At 40.0% G+C, this 21,491-nt stretch overlaps 1 protein-coding gene across 2 annotated transcripts in view; it reads right to left on the reverse strand.

The window, feature by feature from the left end:
• The window catches only part of LOC126307472 (WD repeat-containing protein 73-like), a 107,044-nt gene that overhangs the window by 50,222 nt on the left and 35,331 nt on the right, over positions 1-21,491 (reverse strand). Inside the window, exon 1 of one of the 2 annotated variants that reach the window (XM_049992083.1) lies at positions 9,660-9,788. The exons of the other annotated variant lie outside the window; for it this stretch is intronic. The gene's annotated coding sequence lies outside the window, so the exon portion shown is untranslated. Of the gene's footprint in view, positions 1-9,659; positions 9,789-21,491 lie in introns of those variants that run through there. 2 annotated transcript variants of the gene reach the window in all.

The following is a 21,491-nucleotide window of genomic DNA, read 5'->3' on the forward strand; positions in this document are numbered from 1 at the left end:
TTCAAATCTCCCAGGTGATGTTGCTCAACATTTTTGATTTTCTTGATTTTTTTATCATGACACTTCCCTATAGACAGGCATTCACAAAACACTGTTTTAAAATTTTTTTTAAGTCATAGGTTTTTTCTGGCAGCCGTTTGTACAATGGCGGCTGGTCAAATTTTAGTGGAAATTGACGTTTGCGGAAAGTTTAATTGCCAAGTTATTTTAAAAGATATCAGAATAATTCAAAAACCAGTGTGCTCAGCATGAAATGAACTTCAGGCACAATTTTTTTTAAAAATTTTTCTATCATGCAAGAGAGTCACTCAAACTCTTTCTGTAAAGACTCTGAAAAAATTTATCAATCTTCACTTTTTAAGGCCTTCAATTTTTATGAAGGAAGAGAGACTCACTAATAATATGTTATCTCAGTGTTGTGTACTTACATAACTACCTGCAGTAAAAGTTGCAGTCCTGAGAATGCACTCCTGTTTTTTCTAGAGCTTTTCAAAAATGGCCAAAACCCGTCTAATGTCAATTTTTGCAGGTCAATATCTAAAAAGGGACTGAATGAAAACAAGTGAAAATTTTACAGATTGTTCTTTATTCTCATGGGAATACCTCACAAAAAAAATTATGACTGAGTCTCAACTACATTGAGAGTAATGGAGCAACAAATTTCAGTAAAAACACTACCCCTCTACATGCTCGTGCCGTGCCAAGTTAGCAAACAAGGGCTTGAAATTATTACAGCTGACATCGGTCAAATTATGTTTAAATCATTACATACAATAAATGATCAAATATTTCTACTTTTAAATAACAATGGGCAGAAATAACAATTGGTAAGAGTTCTAATTCTTAAAATTAACGGTACATTTGTTGTACTACACTTGCATACAGTATACACATAATAATGTTTCTCCATGTATACAGATTTAAAACTTCAGTTGTAACTACTTGCCAGCTGCAATTTTCATTAGGGAGTTAAACAAACACGATATCTCATTGCATAGTTTATCAGTTATGTTGTGTGTTCTACCAGACACTTTGTGAATTCCATTGAAGTTACTTTTCATATTACTTTCTTTGCAGGACCCAAGACAATAAACAAGTGAATAAGAGTTTCGTAAGTGCAGATCTGAAGTCTCCCATCTTCAACTGATTTCAAGAATAGTAGATTTTTCCAGTATTGAAATGAATTGTATTGTGGGTGAACTAATAAGTAAACAGTGCCATAAACAACACTACAAGAAGAAAGTGCATCAAGAATTAATAAGAGTGAGTGACTTGCCAGCTGAAGAACAATGTTTGTTAAAATTAAGAATTTTGAAAGAACTTTAATATTTGTTATTTCCACAAAGATAAATATTTAGACAAATACAACCATATTTTTGGTAAAAAGTGTTGTGACCCATTTGGTACTCACAAAAAGCCAGTTAAAAATGGTTTGCGTAAAATACTAGTTGAACACCTAAACAAAAAAATGTGGATATTAACCTAATTCCTGGACAAGCTCTATGCCCAACTTCCGCATCAAGAATATTTGTAAATAAACCAGCTGAAAAAGTAGCAAATAGTGTTGAGAATGATCCTGAATTTCTTCGTGGGCCTTTTGAATTGGTTGAGGACGATCCTTTGCATCAAGTAGAATCAATATGTGAAACTTTGGAATTATCTCCTTTACGTAAAACAACAAAGCTCAACAAAGACCAGCGACTATCAGCTTTAAAAGGAAAACTGATAAAATTACAAGTGCTGTCAAGCGAAAATTGGAAGAATCTTCCATAATGACTTAGATGCTCAGAATGGAAATAGTACAGAAAATGTACAAAGTGAGTATGATGTACTTATTACCAAAATGAAAGAAAAATTCAAAGTTTCCAGTAAAGATGACAAAATTAAGATAATTAGCCTCTCGCCAAGATCATGGTCAAAGAAAAAAATAATCGAGGAGTTTGGTGCATCTGAATACATGGTGAAGTTAACTAGGCAGCTAGTTGTGGATCAAGGTATCTTACCACATCTTTTGAAAAGACAAGATGCCAACAAAATAAAACAAAGTTGTTATTAAGAGTGTTAAAGAATTTTACGAGGATGATAATAGTTGCATGTGTCCTGGTAAAAAGGAATGTGTTTCAACTGTGATTGACAATGTTAAGGTGCACAAGCAGAAAAGGTTAATTCTTCTCTCGCTGAATGAGCTCTACAGCCTCTATAAACAAAAATACCCAGATAACAAAATTGGCCACTATATGTTTTGTGTTCTACGACCAAAGTGGTGATTTCTTCTGGGTTCATCAGGAACTCATACTGTATGCATTTGCAAGCATCATCAAAACACAAAGCTTATGATGCAAGGAGCAAAGCTTAATGCAAATTATAAAGACCCGATAGCTTTCATGGTATGTGATGTTGATAATGAAAAATGTATGCTTGACATATGTGCAGCATGTGCTGGACCAGATACCCTACTTGATATCTTAAAAAATGAACTTGACATCTTGCCTGATGAAGTAGTTTTCAAACAATGGGTACAAACTGATAGAGTTGAGCTTATTACAGAGGTAATGCCCAGTGAGGAATTTTTACAGTCTCTTGTCGATATGCTGGTGCTTTTAAAATCCCACCACTTTATGTCAAAAGCTCAAGCTCAATATTTTAAGGAAACGAAAGAAAACCTGGAAGAAACCCACTGTTTAGTGATTGGTGATTTTGCAGAAAACTATATATTTACAGTACAGGATGAAATTCAAAGTTTTCACTGGACTAATGAATAAGCGACACTGCATCTGTTTGTCATCTACTTTAAAAAAGAAGACAACGTGTGTTGCAAATCTGTTTGTGTAATTAGTGACCACCTAGAACATAATACTACGACTGTGTATGCATTTCAACATCACCTTATTAGAGAAATTAAGAATATTATATGTAATGTTGAAAACATAATATACTTTAGTGATTGTGCAAGCAGCTAGTACAAAAAAAATAAGAAAAACTTCATTAATATCTGCCAACACAAAAATGATTTTGGTTTACCAGCAGAGTGGAATTTCTTTGCCTCATCACACGTAAAGAATTCTTGGGATGGGATAGGTGGAACAACAAAAAGAGAAGTTACACGAGCTTCCCTTCAAAGACCTTACACAGAACAGATCCTGACTCCACACGATCTGTTCAAATACTGTCAACAGAATATTACTGGAATTAGATATATATTTGTTTCTTCAACTGAAATTGAACAAATCAAAACAAAGCTGACAAAGAGATATTATTTTTGTTTACCATTGAAAGGAACAAGAAGTTATCACAGATATCTTCCCATAAGTGACAATCAAATAAGATGTTTTGTTACTTCCAAAGGCTCCAACTTTGATGATCATCAAACTTCAATACTTTTTACAAATGTATCATCTTCTACAAATAACGATTTTGTTGTTTGTATGTATGATGAGAAGTGGTGGCTTGGAAAAATTGAAGAGAAAAGTGAAGATAACAATGATGTTTTAGTGTATTTCTTTCACCCTCTTGGTCCAAGAACTGCCTTTCAACTTTCCAAAAATGACACTGCTTGGGTGCCTGCAAATAAAATAGTACGAAAGCTAACTCCATTGGAACCCACAACAGTGTCTGGTAGAGCACACAACATAGTTGATAAACTATGCAATGAAATATCATGTTTGTTTAACTCCCTAATGAAAATTGCAGCTGGCAAGTAGTTACAAATTAAGTTTTAAATCTGTATACAAGGAGGAACATTATTATATGTATACTGTACGCAAGTGTAGTACAACAAATGTACCATTAATTTGAAGAATTAGAGCTCTTACCAATTGTTATCTCTGCCCATTGTTATTTAAAAGTAGAAATATTTGATCATTTATTGTACGTAATGATTTAAACATCATTTGACCAATGTCAACTGTAATAACTTCAAGACCTTGTTTGCTAACTTGGCACTGCACGAGCATGTAGAGGGGTAGTGTTTTTACTGAAATTTGCTGCTCTATTAACCTCAATGTAGTTTAGTCTCAGTCACAAATTTTTTGTGAGATATTCCCATGAGAATAAAGAACATTCTGTAAAATTTTCACTTTTTTTCATTCAGTCCCTTTTTAGATATTGACCTGCAAAAATTGATGTTAGAAGGGTTTTGGCCATTTTTGAAAAGCTCTAGAAAAAACAGGAGTGCATTCTCAGGACTGCAACTTTTACTGCAGCTAGTTATGTAAGTACTCAACATAGAGATAACATATTATTAGAGAGTCTCTCTTCCTTCATGAAAATTGAAGGCCTTAAAAAGTGAAGATTGATATATTTTTTCAGAGTCTTTACAGAAAGAGTTTGAGTGACTCTCTTGCATGATAGAAAATTAAAAAATTGTGCCTGAAGTTCATTTCATGCTGAACACACTGGTTTTTGAATTATTCTGATATATTTTAAAATAACTTGGCAATTAAACTTTCCACAAATGTCGATTTCCACTAAAGTTTGCCCAGCCACCATTGTAAAAATTGCTCCCAGGAAAAACCTATGACTTATAAAAGTTTTTAAAACAGTGTTCTGTAATGCCTGCCTATAGGGAACTCATGATAAAAAAAAGAAAACAAGAAAATAAAAAATGTTCACCAACAAATTTTATTCATATTAGGGGATTTTAAACGGATTGACCCAAGATCAGCAGATGAATGCTTGGAAATAAACAGTTATGAGACAGTCGAGTGCATATGGGTTTGTCTGGCAGGATCCCTGCATTATACTCAGCATTTCAAGCCTTCAAGTTCAGTTTCAAATGGAACCATGGGCACCTGCAACTTTAATTAACCTTTGTAATACATTTACCATTGCCTACAGTGGCAGTGTTTGGTTTCCACACTGCATTGTCTAATAGGATACGGGTATCAACATATTCCAGTTTATGGGGTATCAACATATTCCAGTTTATGGTACAATCAGCATTGAAGCAACACAACAAAGCATTTGTTGTGCATTCTGGTAGTGAAAAAGCAAGCAGCAGAAAATATATCTGGCTTAATGCTTTCACAGCATTCAAATTTTATATCGAAGACACCGCCAACTTAATATTAGATAACAGTTCCTCCTTTCAGGCTTCAAGTGGCCTGTGGCATTTAGTTAACCACTAACTTCTTAGTCCAATAACTAGGGTGTGCAAGTAATTTCACAGAACACATCATAATGAAACTAATAACTGACCTCTATTTTTCCTAACCAAATTCCATCCACATTAAGGCATGACAAAAACCTTATTAGGCAGTTTACAATTTCAGGGAAAGATTGAGCTAATTCTCTAAAGAAGTATTAAGAAATAAACTCTACTTAGGGGCTGATTGTAAATATACAGTTCACTGTTGGTCATACTAACTATTGAAGCAGGAGTGGTGGACCTCAATGGCAGGTATAATAAAATGGAACACATGCAGCCATCCTTTGGATGTTGTGATACAGCTACCAGTTTTTGCAACTGACACTGAGGGGGTGAACCCCCATCATATACACTCCTGGAAATGGAAAAAGGAACACATTGACACCGGTGTGTCAGACCCACCATACTTGCTCCGGACACTGCGAGAGGGCTGTACAAGCAATGATCACACGCACGGTACAGCGGACACACCAGGAACCGCAGTGTTGGCCGTCGAATGGCGCTAGCTGCGCAGCATCTGTGCACCGCCGCCGTCAGTGTCAGCCAGTTTGCCGTGGCATACGGAGCTCCATCGCAGTCGTTAACACTGGTAGCATGCCGCGAAAGCGTGGACGTGAACCGTATGTGCAGTTGACGGACTTTGAGCGAGGGCATATAGTGGGCATGCGGGAGGCCGGGTGGACGTACCGCCGAATTGCTCAACACGTGGGGCGTGAGGTCTCCACAGTACATCGATGTTGTCGCCAGTGGACGGCGGAAGGTGCACGTGCCCGTCGACCTGGGACCGGACTGCAGCAACGCACGGATGCACGCCAAGACCGTAGGATCCTACGCAGTGCCGTAGGGGATCGCACCGCTACTTCCCAGCAAATTAGGACACTTGCTCATGGGGTATCGGCGAGGACCATTCGCAATCGTCTCCATGAAGCTGGGCTACGGTCCCGCACACCGTTAGGCCGTCTTCCGCTCACGCCCCAACATCGTGCAGCCCGCCTCCAGTGGTGTCACGACAGGCGTGAATGGAGGGACGAATGGAAACGTGTCGTCTTCAGCGATGAGAGTCGCTTCTGCCTTGGTGCCAATGATGGTCGTATGCGTATTTGGCGCCGTGCAGGTGAGAGCCACAATCAGGACTGCATACGACCGAGGCACACAGGGCCAACACCCGGCATCATGGTGTGGGGAGCGATCTCCTACACTGGCCGTACACCTCTGGTGATCGTCGAGGGGACACTGAATAGTGCACGGTACATACAAACCGTCATCGAACCCATCGTTCTACCATTCCTAGACCGGCAAGGGAACTTGCTGTTCCAACAGGACAATGCACGTCCGCATGTATCCCGTGCCACCCAACGTGCTCTAGAAGGTGTAAGTCAACTACCCTGGCCAGCAAGATCTCCGGATCTGTCCCCCATTGAGCATGTTTGGGACTGGATGAAGCGTCGTCTCACGTGGTCTGCACGTCCAGCACGAACGCTGGTCCAACTGAGGCGCCAGGTGGAAATGGCATGGCAAGCCGTTCCACAGGACTACATCCAGCATCTCTACGATCGTCTCCATGGGAGAATAGCAGCCTGCATTGCTGCGAAAGGTGGATATACACTGCACTAGTGCCGACATTGTGCATGCTCTGTTGCCTGTGTATGTGCCTGTGGTTCTGTCAGTGTGATCATGTGATGTATCTGACCCCAGTAATGTGTCAATAAAGTTTCCCCTTCCTGGGACAATGAATTCACGGTGTTCTTATTTCAATTTCCAGGAGTGTACATGACACTATCAGCGGCCAATATCTATGAGCTGGTTTCTGTAGACTGTAACAACAATGTTGTCTCTGCAACAATCAAGTTGGTATTGACATCGCTGTTACAGTCTACAGAAACCAGTTAATACATGTTGGCCACTGATGGCATTGTGTGTGCAATGGGAATTCACCCCCTCAGCATCAGTTAAGACCTAAAGATGGTGTATTGAGTACTGAAAGGATGTTTGCAGGTGCTCCATTTCATAATGTAAGTGAATGGCCTAAGTCCCTCAAATCTTCAATCAGAATGATGGACATACAGAACTCTATGGTAGGTGGTGCAGCTAGGCTGGAAGATGTCAGGAAGCCAGTAATCCACCATTCTGGGTGGGGTACCAGAGTGTCCTGGTCAGTGGGTGATGACAGCAACGACTCTGGAAGAATCGCTGACCATAGCTGTGTGTGGCAGCTCGCAGTGCAGACTAGAGACTACGCGACAGCACAGGACAGTGTGCACTGCAGCATGCACAATCATGCCACGGACATAGCACTGATAAGATAACTCTTGACAGTAGCAGTGTCTGCCCATAAGGGCAATGGTGACCACATGCCCAAACTGTAGAGCTCCAATGTAGAGGCCCATCGGTTGGAGGATGCTAAGTCTACAGCATTGGACTCAGTGGTACTAGTAGGGCTGCAGCTAACTGCAACACAGTTTGGTGGTGAAGACTGGCTGATCCAGATGAGGCCCAGATGAAATGCACTGACCAAGTGAGGAAATTATTCTTCTACATATGATGTCACCATCTAAGCTTGAGGTCGTAGTAGTGCAGACGCTACTGTTATTGTGAAAGCTTATATCGTGTGTGCGCACATGCAGCTAAGTTGTGCCTTGTTGACATCTTGGATATTCGGGATTCCCAAATATCCAAGATGTCAACAGATCGCCGGGAAAGCATGAAGAATTACAAGTTGTGCCTTGTTTATTCATATGCTATAAGACAAAAATGCCTGGTTTTGTGGTCCCAGGTTGTTTGTCTTACGATGGGAAGATGAAGGAACTGGACTTACCTACCATCAATTCCTCTGAGATGTACAGCTTCTACGAGTACTGACCACAAAATGTTATTGGAAAGGCCATATTAATGTGATAAATACCTTACCTCACAGCATTTTAAATCAGATAGTTATTCCAGGACTTCCGAGTGAAGATTTTAAATATATCGATCAGAAAGGTTCTGAGACCTGCTGTACCATGTGTGAACCTTCCCGTTGGTAAATGCGTTCGCACAGTTGTTGAAAGACAAAAGAAAGCAAGGCAGGCAGATTTGGGTGAGAACAGGTCTGAAAGAGGAGCTGGAAACATTTTAAAACTTTACATCCAAGAAAGAAAGCTGATCAGTCCACATTAACTGATTTACTGTAGGCAGAAAATGAAGAACTGTCTCGGCTCCAGAATCGAGCGACAGAATTAAGAGCATAGGAAAAAATTTCTCTAACTTATGTGCAGTGTTCTCAAAGTAAAAGAGAGAGTTTTGAGAGAGTACCTGAAGGCCTTTCGTCACAGACAAAAGGAGTCAATTGGCTACAAATAATCTAGCTCCTAATAATGTGAAGGATGTTTTGAAGAAAATTTTCTCTGAAACTCAAATCAAATGTTCGCTCTCCGGGAAGAAGCAAACCAAGTGGAAATGAGAGGACATATTCAAAGCAGTGAAATTCACACTCTCTCTACAAAGTGTTACAAAGTCTTGTGTTCCACTATCTGGTCAGCATTGAAGAGACTGTTTTCAAGATAGTTCCAGTGTCACCATGGAGATTTGAGTGATGCGTTTCGATGAAAGCTGAGGCACAGTCATTGTCTGACATCGAGCTCATATGTGCGCTCTCTCTTTCGATGGGTGGATGGGGACGGTTCTTTTGACGAAATGAACGTCAATGGGAGGTGACATTTGATGAAGTGTACGATTGTATTGTACGTCCACGTAGTAACATGCTTGTGGATTTTCAGGAGGGAAACAGTTGATATTTTACGACTCTGATATTCAGATTGTGACCATTCCGCGAGGCCTTGCTCCTACTACTTACGTAGTGTACCCCTTTTGATCCAAACGGTTGCCACTTCAGTTCCGCCAGAGACCGGGCAATGTACTGCCATTGAGCATGGCTAAGAGGTGGTGATACACTTCGCTCTATAGCTCAACAACTGAACATGATAATGTTTAAATGAAAACCTTATACTAGCAGTGAGACACGCAGTGAATTATAAAAGATGAACTGAGGTTGGATCTGTAGGCTGAAATCCTGAAGGGTAACAATACTACTCAAAACATACTCTTATAAATCCCTTTCACTTTTCAGAAAAAAATGGTTCGAATGGCTCTGAGCACTATGGGACTTAACATCTATGGTCATCAGTCCCCTAGAACTTAGAACTACTTAAACCTAACTAACCTAAGGACATCACACAACACCCAGCCATCACGAGGCAGAGAAAACCCCTGACCCCACTGGGAATCGAACCCGGGAACCCGGGCATAGGAAGCGAGAACGCTACCGCACGACCATGAGAAGCGGGCTCACTTTTCAGAAATGCATAATGTATGCTAATGGTGACCACATGCAAATATCTCATTAAATAACTGCTCAGTATCAAACAGCAGTCCAAAATTTGGAATTACTTTGTGTAGGTATTGCATTTACACTCAGCAGCATGCGCTAAATAATTAACTACATCAGTGCAATAAACTCTGAAAAATCTGAACTCACTCTCAACGTTCGCTAGCATGAGCTTAATCATTCCCTGCGAATCTGAAATTTTATAGCCATAAACGCTATTAATTGCAACTAAAACAGTTCAAGTCCATCACAACATAAATCCGTTTAACGACGAGTCTTTACAAGACCACAACTGCTGTGACACACAACAGAATCTAAGTTGCTCGTGCGAGATCTCGTTTCTAACTGAAATGCCTCGGAAGATTCAAATCAGAGTCGCGACACGCACAAATTATCACACGCGCCTATGATATTAAGCACCGTTACAAGAAAGTAACGCTCGCGGCTTACGTCCGCCGATAACTTTACAGAATCCAGACGAAACCAAGGATGAAATACCTCACCGAATACTCCGGCCACAGGATGTCAGACGAAAGAGTAAGACCTTTGCCCTGCACGCTTCTTTAAAGGTTCGGTCACATGACGACTCCACGATTCAGTGCAGTACTTTCAGCTTGGCCACCACTCTCAATTTTCACAATAACTTCATAGAAATACTAATGATAAAACATATGGAAAATCTTTTTGGCCTGACCTCTTAATAAAATTATTTATGCACTATTTCAGCAATTTTAAACAAATCTATCGTCACATCCTAATATTCGAAACACTAACTTGACCTATTTTACAAATCACAATTATAATTAAATAAACATCGAATGTTACGGAACATTAAAGAAGGAAGCACACGCTGGTAAGTTCATTTGTGTATATGTGGAGGATTCCATACTATTTATGTAAATAAAGTACATAAATTGTTTGTAAGATTATGGTATATTTGTTTAATTAGAAAAGTATCCGGTCATTATATTGATGGTATTATCCTCTCTCATCTGGTGCATAGTAAGTGTGACTTTCGTGATGGGTTCAACTGTTACAATTTGTTATAAGCAATAACGGTAATAATGTTAATAACTAATTAACTATTAAAGCTTCAAACATAGATTTATGTTCAATGTGCTTGTTTCACTGACGCGAATCTAAAACTGCCATTGGTTTCTTTCTAGCATGCTTCTAGGCGGAATTTGAAGATATTTTCATTAAAATTATACTACTAACGATATTCCATATTCTAAGTCACAGGCCCCTCCATCTTAGCTCGTCCCGCTACCATGCCGCGGAAACACACCCCTCTTTTCTGCCCACGAGTGTCTAGCGCCTATTGGCGGTCTCGATTTGGTGACGTTTCGGACGGAAATTGACACCACGTGGCCATATCCACAAGGTTTCAGAGAACACCTGGTTACACATATTCAACCATTCTGAATGTAGCTATTAACACGTGTGCTACACATTTGCCTTTCCCCATATCGCTTGCTTAGCCTTACTTCGCTTGCGTTCTTTGTTATTTTTTGTTTGTTGTTTATTTGCTGCTGGGATTTACTTGCTTTTTTTCTAATATATAGTTTATGCTATTAAAGAGATGATTACAGTAGGCACATTAAAAATGGTGTAGGTTGGAGCAGTTATTCGGAGATGAAGAGGTTTGCAGGGCACTAGTATGGAGAGCTGTATCATATGTCTTCGGAATGAAGATGATTACAACAACGACATTGTTAAGATGGTTTTTGTCACTACTTAAAAGATCTGCTTGCCCATTATGTTTGTTTTTAAAAAAGAGAGTCTGCCTAATGTAAACACACAGAACAGATAGAATATCTAAACTCGAAAACAATGGCTTACAGGAGTTTCTTGGTTTACATCTTTTGCAAGTCTAATGGACTCTTATTTTTTATCTGAAAATTCTCTTTGCTGACGCTATTTACAGTTTCCATCACAAATTTGATAACGGAATTCATAAGTGTTCTCTGTCAGACGGCTAGTTATGCACCTAGATCTCAAATTAACATGGTAGGCACACATTCAGCACGTATATAGAAAGATTAAAGTGGTTCCATCCCTCATAAATTAGGTGGTGGTGGTGGTGGTGGGTAGTGTTTAACTTCCCGTTTGCAACGAGGTCATTAGAGACGGAGCGCAAGCTCGGGTTAGGGAAGGATTGGGAAGGAAATCGGCCGTGCCCTTTCAAAGGAACTATCCCGTCATTTGCCTGAAACGATTTAGGGAAATCACGGGAAACCTAAATCAGGATGGCCGGAGACGGGATTGAACCGTCTTCCTCCCGAATGCGAGTCCAGTGTGCTAACCACTGCGCCAACTCGCTCGGTCATAAATTAGGAACCACTGTAAATGAAAAACAGTAGCTTACACGTTATACTTTTTTCTGTCAAAAGTTTCTTCTTTGTATTAGTCTCTGTGGGAACTATACTGTATAGAGTACACTAATAGGCTAGTATTCCGGTGGGGGGGGGGGGGGGGGGGGAATCAGTAATCAACGGAATATTGAATACGCGATTGAATCACACAGGGCCCCCCTTCTCAGTGATTTACAGCGTTAATTGTGTTACAACACAGATTTCTGAGTCAGCAGTTTACTGTCGTTGGCCAGGCGTGTGCAGCAACCAGTAATGTGATGGCAGTGTCGGTTACAAAACGTCAACGCAACCCGATGTTTTACTGGCGCGAGACACTCCCTCTTTCTGCGGAAAACGCCGATGACCGCCGGGCCTCGCTTTTACCTGTGCGCAAGCCGGCCTGCGTTGAGGCCCCGGCAGACGGATGGTGCTTTTGAAAGCCAATGATGAGCGTGCCGAGTTCAAAGTGCTGCTGAGCACTCAGAAACGATGCGACTTGTGCATCTGGCCCTTAAATCACACTGTTCACGAAATGGACGGGCGTAAAATTCCTGTATTAGTTCCGTTAGAACGTACAGTGAAATCCCTTGTCCATGTGCAAGTCAGTTCATTCTGCGTGTAGTACACATGAATAAAAACTTCGATTTCCATGAACAAGTTAAGTCAAAAAGAGAAGTACCATGTTCAGTCAATAAAAACATCGGCTTATAAAAGTTTCATCACTAATAGTGCGATACCACTTTACAATAGTTCTTCACGAGAAGGAAAAATTATTTCATCGTTTTCACTTTTTAGTAAAACTCAGTAGCAGAAACTTTACAACATATGAAACACAAAATTTAAAAGGTGAAAGGGGGAAGATACCTTACTGCAACTAGTGCAAACTGTCATGTAGATTAAAGCCAATCGAACAAACTCACTCCTCAAACAGAGTGCACATATATTTACATAAGATCGATATATTTCAGCGTAGTCTTAGAAAGATCAGCTAATAAAATATTTGTGGACATTAATCACTGGTTCCTAGCCAATTCTTTGTCACTAAACTTTGAAAAAACACACTACATGCAGTTCAGAACTAGTAAGGGGTGTCCCACCAGTATATGTCTAACATACGATGACAAGAAGTGGACAGTGTTAAATTCTTGGGATTACAGCTTGATAATAAATTCAACTGGGAGGAGCACACCACAGAACTGCTGAAGCGTCTTAACATATCTCTGTTTGCAATGCGAATTTTGTCAGACATAGGGGATATAAAAATGAAAAAGCTGGCATACTATGCTTACTTTCATTCCATAACGTCATATGGGATTATTTTTTGGGGTAATTTATCAAGCCAAGCTAAAGTTTTCCGGGCACAAAAACGTGCAGTAAGAGTTACATGTGGTGTGAACTCAAGAACATCCTGTAGAAGCCTGTTCTGGGAACTAGGGATACTAACTACTACTGCTTCCCAATATATTTATTCCTTAATGAAATTTGTCATTAAAAATATCTCACTTTTTCAAACCAACAGCTCAATTCATGGAACCAATACTAGAAATAAGAATAATCTTCACAAGGACTTAAAGTCACTTAGTCTTGTACAAGAAGGTGTGCAGTAATGTGTTCATTGTAAATGTGTGTGTGTGTGTGTGTGTGTGTGTGTGTGTGTGTGTGTGTGTGTGTAAGTACAATCCAACTTTTGCACCATTTCAGTGCAGTTATGTGTTCATTGGAAATAAGTATTATAGTAGTTATATTACATGTTTATTACCTTATAAATAAATAAATAAACTTTTTTATTTTAAATTCAGTGCATTAGTATTTGTAAAATGACTTTCATATAGTGTTCATTAAAAAATGGCGATCATTCCACTTCGGACCTGTGGAATGGTGTGTTGTTGTTGTGGTCTTCAGTCCTGAGACTGGTTTGATGCAGCTCTCCATGCTACTCTATCCTGTGCAAGCTTCTTCATCTTCCAGTACCTAGTGCAACCTACATCCTTCTGAATCTGCTTAGTGTATTCATCTCTTGGTCTCCCTCTACGATTTTTACCCTCCACACTGCTCTCCAATACTACATTGGTGATCCCTTGACGCCTCAGAACATGTCCTATCAACCGATCCCTTCTTCTGGTCAAGTTGTGCCACAAACTTCTCTTCTCCCCAATCCTATTCAATACTTCCTCATTAGTTACGTGATCTACCCATCTAATCTTCAGCATTCTTCTGTAGCACCACATTTCGAAAGCTTCTATTCTCTTCTTGTCCAAACTATTTATCGCCCATGTTTCACTTCCATACATGGCTACACTCCATACAAATACTTTCAGAAATGACTTCCTGACACTTAAATCTATACTCGATGTTAACAAATTTCTCTTCTTCAGAAACGCTTCCCTTGCCATTGCCAGTCTACATTTTATATCCTCTCTACTTCGACCATCATCAGTTATTTTGCTCCCCAAATAGCAAAACTCCTTTACTACTTTAAGTGTCTTCATTTCCTAATCTAATTCCCTCAGCAGCACCCGACTTAATTCGACTACATTCCATTATCCTCGTTTTGCTTTTGTTGATGTTCATCTTATATCCTCCTTTCAAGACACTATCCATTCCATTCAACTGCTCTTCCAAGTCCTTTGCTGTCTCTGGCAGAATTACGATGTTATCGGCGAACCTCAAAGTTTTTATTTCTTCTCCATGGATTTTAATACCTACACCGAATTTTTCTTTTGTTTCCTTTACTGCTTGCTCTATATAGAGATTGAATAACATCGGGGAGAGGCTACAACCCTGTCTTACTCCCTTCCCAAAAACTGCTTCCCTTTCATGTCCCTCGACTCTTATAACTGCCATCTGATTTCTGTACAAATTGTAAATAGCCTTTCGCTCACTGTATTTTACCCCTGCCACCTTTAGAATTTGAAAGAGAGTATTCCAGTCAACATTGTCAAAAGCTTTCCCTAAGTCTGCGAATGCTAGAAACGTAGGTTTGCCTTTCCTTAATCTTTCTTCTAAGATAAGTCGTAAGGTCAGTATTGCCTCACGCGTTCCAACATTTCGGCTTCTACTAGTTTTTCCATTCGTCTGTAAAGAATTCGTGTTAGTATTTTGCAGCTGTGACTTATTAAACTAATTGTTCGGTAATTTTCACATCTGTCAACACCTGCTTTCTTTGGGATAGGAATTATTATATTCTTCTTGAAGTCTGCGGGTATTTCGCCTGTTTCATACATCTTGTTCACCAGATGGTAGAGTTTTGTCAGGACTGGCTCTCCCAAGGCCGTCAGTAGTCCCAATGGAATGTTGTGTACTCCGGGGGCCTTGTTTCGGCTCAGGTCTTTCAGTGCTCTGTCAAACTCTTCACGCAGTATCGTATTTCCCACTTCATCTTCATCCACATCCTCTTCCATTTCCATAATATTGTTCTCAAGTACATCGCCCTTGTATAGACCCTCTATATACTACTTCCACCTTTCTGCTTTCCCTTCTTTGCTTAGAACTGGGTTTCCATCTGAGCTCTTGATGTTCATACAAGTGGTTCTCTTAATTTTCCTGTAGGCAGTATCTATCTTACCCCTAGTGAGATGAGCCTCTACATCCTTACATTTGTCCTCTAGCCATACCTGCTTAGCCATTTTGCACTTCCTGTCGATCTCATTTTCGAGACGTCTGTATTCCTTTTTGCCTGCTTCATTTACTGCGTTTTTATATTTTCTCCTTTCATCAATTAAATTCAACATTTCTTCTGTTACGGAATGGTACATTAGCTTAATTGTTTTAGATGTAAGTATTTGTCATGTATTGTTGTTTTTCTGACATATTCCACATCCTGGAGGACCACCTCACTAAGGATCAATTGGAATGAAAGTAAATCTAATCTAATCTAATCAGCCAAAGAAGAAGACGCAGCCAAGAACAACAACAAATGAAGATACCTAAATAAGTGTTTTAGCTGCCGCCGGGGCTAATCCGCACATCAGCAACAAATTGAGTGGTAATCGGGAATTTCAAAGACGTCGGTTTTGAGAATTCTACCTCATCATACATTTCATCCTTACCATATTTCTACGTACCAGGAATTGCAAGCGGAACAGGGGTCGAAGAAGCCAGCTTAAGGATATAATAGCAATCAAATCACATTGCTGTGTACTTTATTATTTTAGTTACACTTAAGTGCATATACCATAAATGACATAATGAATGTACAATTTGCACTGTATCTTACAAAATGAGGTGAAACTGACGGCTATCAACCTCAATGCAAGTAAGACATCAGCGAACAAGAGTCTGACGCACCTTGACAAACATCCTTTGTGCGCTTCGAATCACATCACGGGCAGCTACAATTCTGGCAACTAATTCCATCTCCGTATCAACTGGGGCCTCATACACAAGTGACTTTAGATATACCCATAGGAAATAATCTTGGGGGATTCACTCAGATTACTTCGCAGGCCATGGCGTAGGACTTCCCCTTACAGCGACCAGGAAATACAGCACTGACGGCACTGAAGTGGGGCGGTGCACTGTCATGTTGAATCCACACACTCTCACGAACAGCCAAGGATACGTTCTCCAACAACTCAGGTAGAACTCTTTGCACTAATCTCAAGTATATATGGTCATTCAGACGGCCAGCTAGAAGATATAGTCCAGTGAGATTGTTACCTACAATGCTGGCCTAGATATTCACAGCAAAAGTACTTAATAGTGTGACTCCACTACAGCGTGAGGCTTTTCCTCATCCCATATATGGCTATTCCTGCCATTCGGAACATCACGAGCAAATGAGCATCTCGTCTTCAAAATCGAATGTACTAGAGGTCCTCATGTTGCTAGATCCCTCGTTCCTCCATTCCAATGAAACTGTCTCCTGCATTCGTCGATCGAGAGAAATAAGCGTTCATCGTGATGGATGATGCCTGTTACGAAATCGTTCCCTGCACAGCCTTTCAGCAGCGAGAGCGTTTCAACATACTGCCCCATACACAGTTCTGCGACACTGTACCAGTACTGCTCCGTCGTATTGTACTGTACGTCTCTGGATAACACTGAGTAATGAATGGATCTGTCGTTGATTCATAGCACGTTGTGTCATGGGACAATGTAAATACAATACAACAGAACCACTTAATGGAAATGTAAAGTCAACAAAACCTGCATCATGACTTCCTAGTAATCAGGCTTGTCTTCCTTGCTTTCTTGCAGGAAATAAAGAATTTACATGTAAATAAACTGCATAGTTCGCGTAAGCTTATACGCATGATAGTTATAAATAAGGTGGAAAACAGTAATGCTAGACAAACCGGTAGACCAGTTTACTTTCATATCTCTTTAAGTTGGCTTCTCCGACCCCAGGTTCCCTATCTCAAGTTGTTCAGCGGAGCATTCTTATGACCTTTTCCATTTTTGCACACTCTTACGGAAAAACTCTGTATTCTTACATTAAACTTATAAGAAAGTGTCAGAACCTATTAAAAACGGGAATGGTAGTAAAAAAAGTTGTTGAATGTAGTGGGACATGAGCCACCAACACGTTAACATTTTACCTTACGAATGTGTGTCCCTATTCACAGCACTTTTTTAAAAAAAATCTCGCTTTATTCCTTACTGTTCCGAGCGTTTTTGTTTAGGATGAACGCTCCATAACACCCGTTCACGTTCATCGTCGATCCATTCACTCAGTTTTTAATTACAGAGGGCGGCTATCTTTCTGACCGAACACGCTGAACTACCTGAACTACCGTTCCGGCTGTACTAAGCCGACCACGATTACTTGAGCACTATACCTCGCATGTTAACATCTCCTGAAAGCTTTAATCGTAGCTTTGTTACTAACTGAAATTTAATCATGACAAACTGTACCAAGAACAGTGCGCTTTGTATGGATCCTCTCTATGTTCCGTTGACAGCTGCAATCACGCCGTACCACAATCAACCTGTCATATGTAGGTTCTTATGTTGTCGCAGCATTTTTTCATCAAGGGCTGAAAAGTCGTTGTGTCTGGAACGACGAACTACATATTGAACATGTCAATTCATGTTTCCCGCATCCACAAGACCCAGCAAAAAAGCGTAGATGTTTATGGATGTCCCTCACATGTACAAATTACATGGAACCACTTTCTTGTGGATGGCATACAGCTTTCTGATGGGAAAGTAATTACGAAAGCGCCAATCGAGAAACTGCAATTATTAAGGGCATACCCGTGGGTACGGAGGGGGTAGGGGCGAGAGAGGTTACGGTGTTCAAACCCCTCCCGAAATGTTGACGACATTATAAAATGGAGAGGGGGAACTGATGTTAAAATCGACTGCAAGGTAATCAACACGCGGCTATATGCCAAATGCAGTGAAGTAGTGCGCGAGGGGAATATGGCAATGATGACAATATTGGCGCCAATGTGTGAGCTGAGATTCAACGGAATGTGGGTTGTCTGGAGCCATGGCATGGAAAGTCCAGACAGCGTTGTCCCTGCGCGAGACTGGGTGCAATGAGACGACATTCTTTCACGCGGCAGCAGCTTGTAATAACAATATTACTGTCGCCTTCGTATACCTGGAAACTGCAGAAACAGTTATTATCGTCTTGGCAGTTTTTAAATGTTTATTTGAACCAGTGTTATGTGTGCACAATATGAATCTCTGTTTCTTACATCTACTTTTCTACATTTATATGATACGTGCAATATCTGAGAATAGACCAATTTGACACCAAGTTATGGAAGAGAAAAGTTGTTGAGCATCAAAGTGGATTTTCAAGAAACATAAGAAAGTAACGAAAAATATCGCCCTTTATCATTTTAACAGAAATCGCGTGCATCAAAATAATAGCTTTGGAAACAATGAAATTAACAGAACAGCTTTAAATAAAGGTCAAAACGTTTGCTTACATTGATACTGGTTATTTTTATTTTCAATAGTCGTCAGTATGGACGTCCATATTGTTGAACAAAACTGGATAAAAGAACTGTCTCAACAGATCTCTACTGAATTTGGCGTACTGGCGTACTGCATAGTTCAAAATGTCTGGTAACATTATAGGCTTAATTCAAAAGCTGACAGTACATCTAAAATATCTCTTCATCTTTATATTCCACCTTCGCAAGATCTTACAAACAGAATGTGAAATGCAGTTGATTATTGTCTTCAGCTCTGAACTGTCTCCTTTCTTTTTTGGACAAATGATAATTCGAAGAAGTAATTTCAGTGACTCTGAAAGTCACTTTCAACTTAATCCAAGAACACGTTTGAAGGGCGATATGTCTGCACTTCATAAACTCGTGATCTGATGTCCTCTAGATTACAGCAGCAGTTTCAACAGTTCAGGTGAGTTCGTTTTGTTGCTTCTGACCTTATATCACATTTAAACAACCTTATTATTATTCTCGTACACATGTAAGATAAGATGCAATAGCTTGTGTTTCGATATCATATCATTTTCTTGTGTTGATTTAGTTTTCCAACGGACAATAAATCTTAATAGAACAGCCATTTTTGTATCGTCGCGATCTTTGGGAAGTATCTATTACAATTCTTCAGAACGTGTTAAGAGTGTGAACTATTATTCATCTTCATTTTCTTCCAAATGCTGACAAATTAAATTGACCCAGGCAAATACTTCATTATCTTTTGGCCAGTCAACATAATTGTGAAGTGCAACATTAGATTTGAAAAAAACTTTTCGCTCAATTAACACTGTACTACCTTCACAAGAATATCTTGAATGTGCCCCACTCGAGATTTTAACTGAGTTTCTCAATCAGGATTCCGTTTCATCACAATTTCCATGATCTATTCTCAAAATGTCCTTGTAACGTCACGAAAAATAGTTCTTCTGTTTCTCCCTTTGATTTGTGGTAAAATATCTGAACCGAAGATCGATAAATGTTGGGATTCTTTTTTTCTTTTTCAATGTACCTGTTCCAGTGCAGTGACGTTCCTAATAAGATTTTCTGCCTGATGGCTCCTCCACTGCCATATTTGGCTGTGGTAAATAAAAGATTGTTGAAAACACATGTTTTCGACAGCGGAGCAAATAAATCCAGAGAATGATTGTATTAATGAATAAATGAAACAACAAGAGTGAATATTGGAAAACCCAATGTAAAGTAAAAATTTGACGGTCATTTACCACGCGATTTCCATAAAAATGATAAATGGCGATATTCACAAACCAAGCAAGTTTTTGACACTTTCTGTGACTTTTTGGAAACACATTGTAATGCACTACAACTTTTCTCCCAGAATTTTTTTTCATCAAATTGGCCGGTTCTCCGACAGTGGACGTTCTGTCGCGAAGAAACAAGTGTCGGTGGAAAGGTGGAAAACTAACGTTTTCTGATGTAGCGTGGAAGTAACTACGTTTCGCGAATGCGCATTACAGCTACGTTGACGTTCAAATGTGGTGCTTAATTGTAGTAACTAGGGTGAAATTAAATTAATTATTCAGCTGATTCCTAAAGTTGTCATGGACCTCAAACAGAACAAAAACGGCACGACTTCCGACTTCTATTGACAACCGTCGTTCAGAAATTGGGGGCAAAGTGCACAAAATAAAGGAACTTTTACAAGCTATATTTGAAATTCGTATATCTTTGAGTTAGCAAAACTCGGTAAACTTCGCGCAGTAACCTGCCATTACCAACCTCAGCGATATAACACGGTTACGTTTAATTTTATTTCATATTCATAATTATTAATAAGTGCCGCATGCGTCCTTATCCTGGCTTTGACAAAACGTCGTTTCTACCTTAGCACTGGACGGGATGGCATAGTGCTCAATGCAACAGAACCGCATTCGGGAGACCCGTGTTCAGCCCCACACCCAGACATCTAGAGTTGGGTTTCCCAAGTTTTCAAAGGTCAATCTACGTCAGGGGTCTCCAAAATACGGTCCGTGGGCCAACAGCAGCCCGTGAACACCTTCAATCCGGCCCGTGGGAACGGGTCAGACATGCGTGGTGTATCCGGCCCGCTGTGCTTATTTATCCACTTATGTTTTATTACAGTCAAACCTTGCTTATCGAGCACCTTGCATGACGAGTGATTCGCACAACGAGTTGTAGAAAATTCAAGAAACTGACTTGTTTAGCAAACGATGTCCCGCGTAACGAGTCTGTTTAGTATTACTATTTCCAGTCTTTGACAACCATTTCAAAAACCACCTTCGAGTCTGGATCGGTCCCTTCGGCCACTATAAATGAACATTAACTCACGTGTTCTATAACAACACCGCTCTGTAGAATAGAAGCTCCTACAATTCTGTTTTCAGTAGGCTGTACTGATCGCAACGCGCCTCGCGCCGCAATTGTCACCCATACCACTGCCCCGGCTTCCGCGACGATGTTGCAAATTCTTTTCTTCCCTGGCGCCATGGTAACCCTTTCCGTTTCAATATCTGTTTATGAATTCAAGTTCTGATTTGTCGTCGTTAATCAACACGAATTCACCAAAGACGCCCATAAGGCAATAGATTAACGATAATGCTACTTCTTTGTCGACAAATTTTGAAGCATAGGCAGACACGAATATCTTTGGACAACTTTCTTGTAAAATAGGGCGTACTGCACCGTAAAAAAATTACAATACTGTATTATAAATTATTTTGAGAACTTATTTTTTCGAAATAGAACGC

This window comes from Schistocerca gregaria, chromosome 1 (genome assembly GCF_023897955.1).
Source record: "Schistocerca gregaria isolate iqSchGreg1 chromosome 1, iqSchGreg1.2, whole genome shotgun sequence".
In the NCBI taxonomy this organism is placed as follows: domain Eukaryota; kingdom Metazoa; phylum Arthropoda; class Insecta; order Orthoptera; family Acrididae; genus Schistocerca; species Schistocerca gregaria.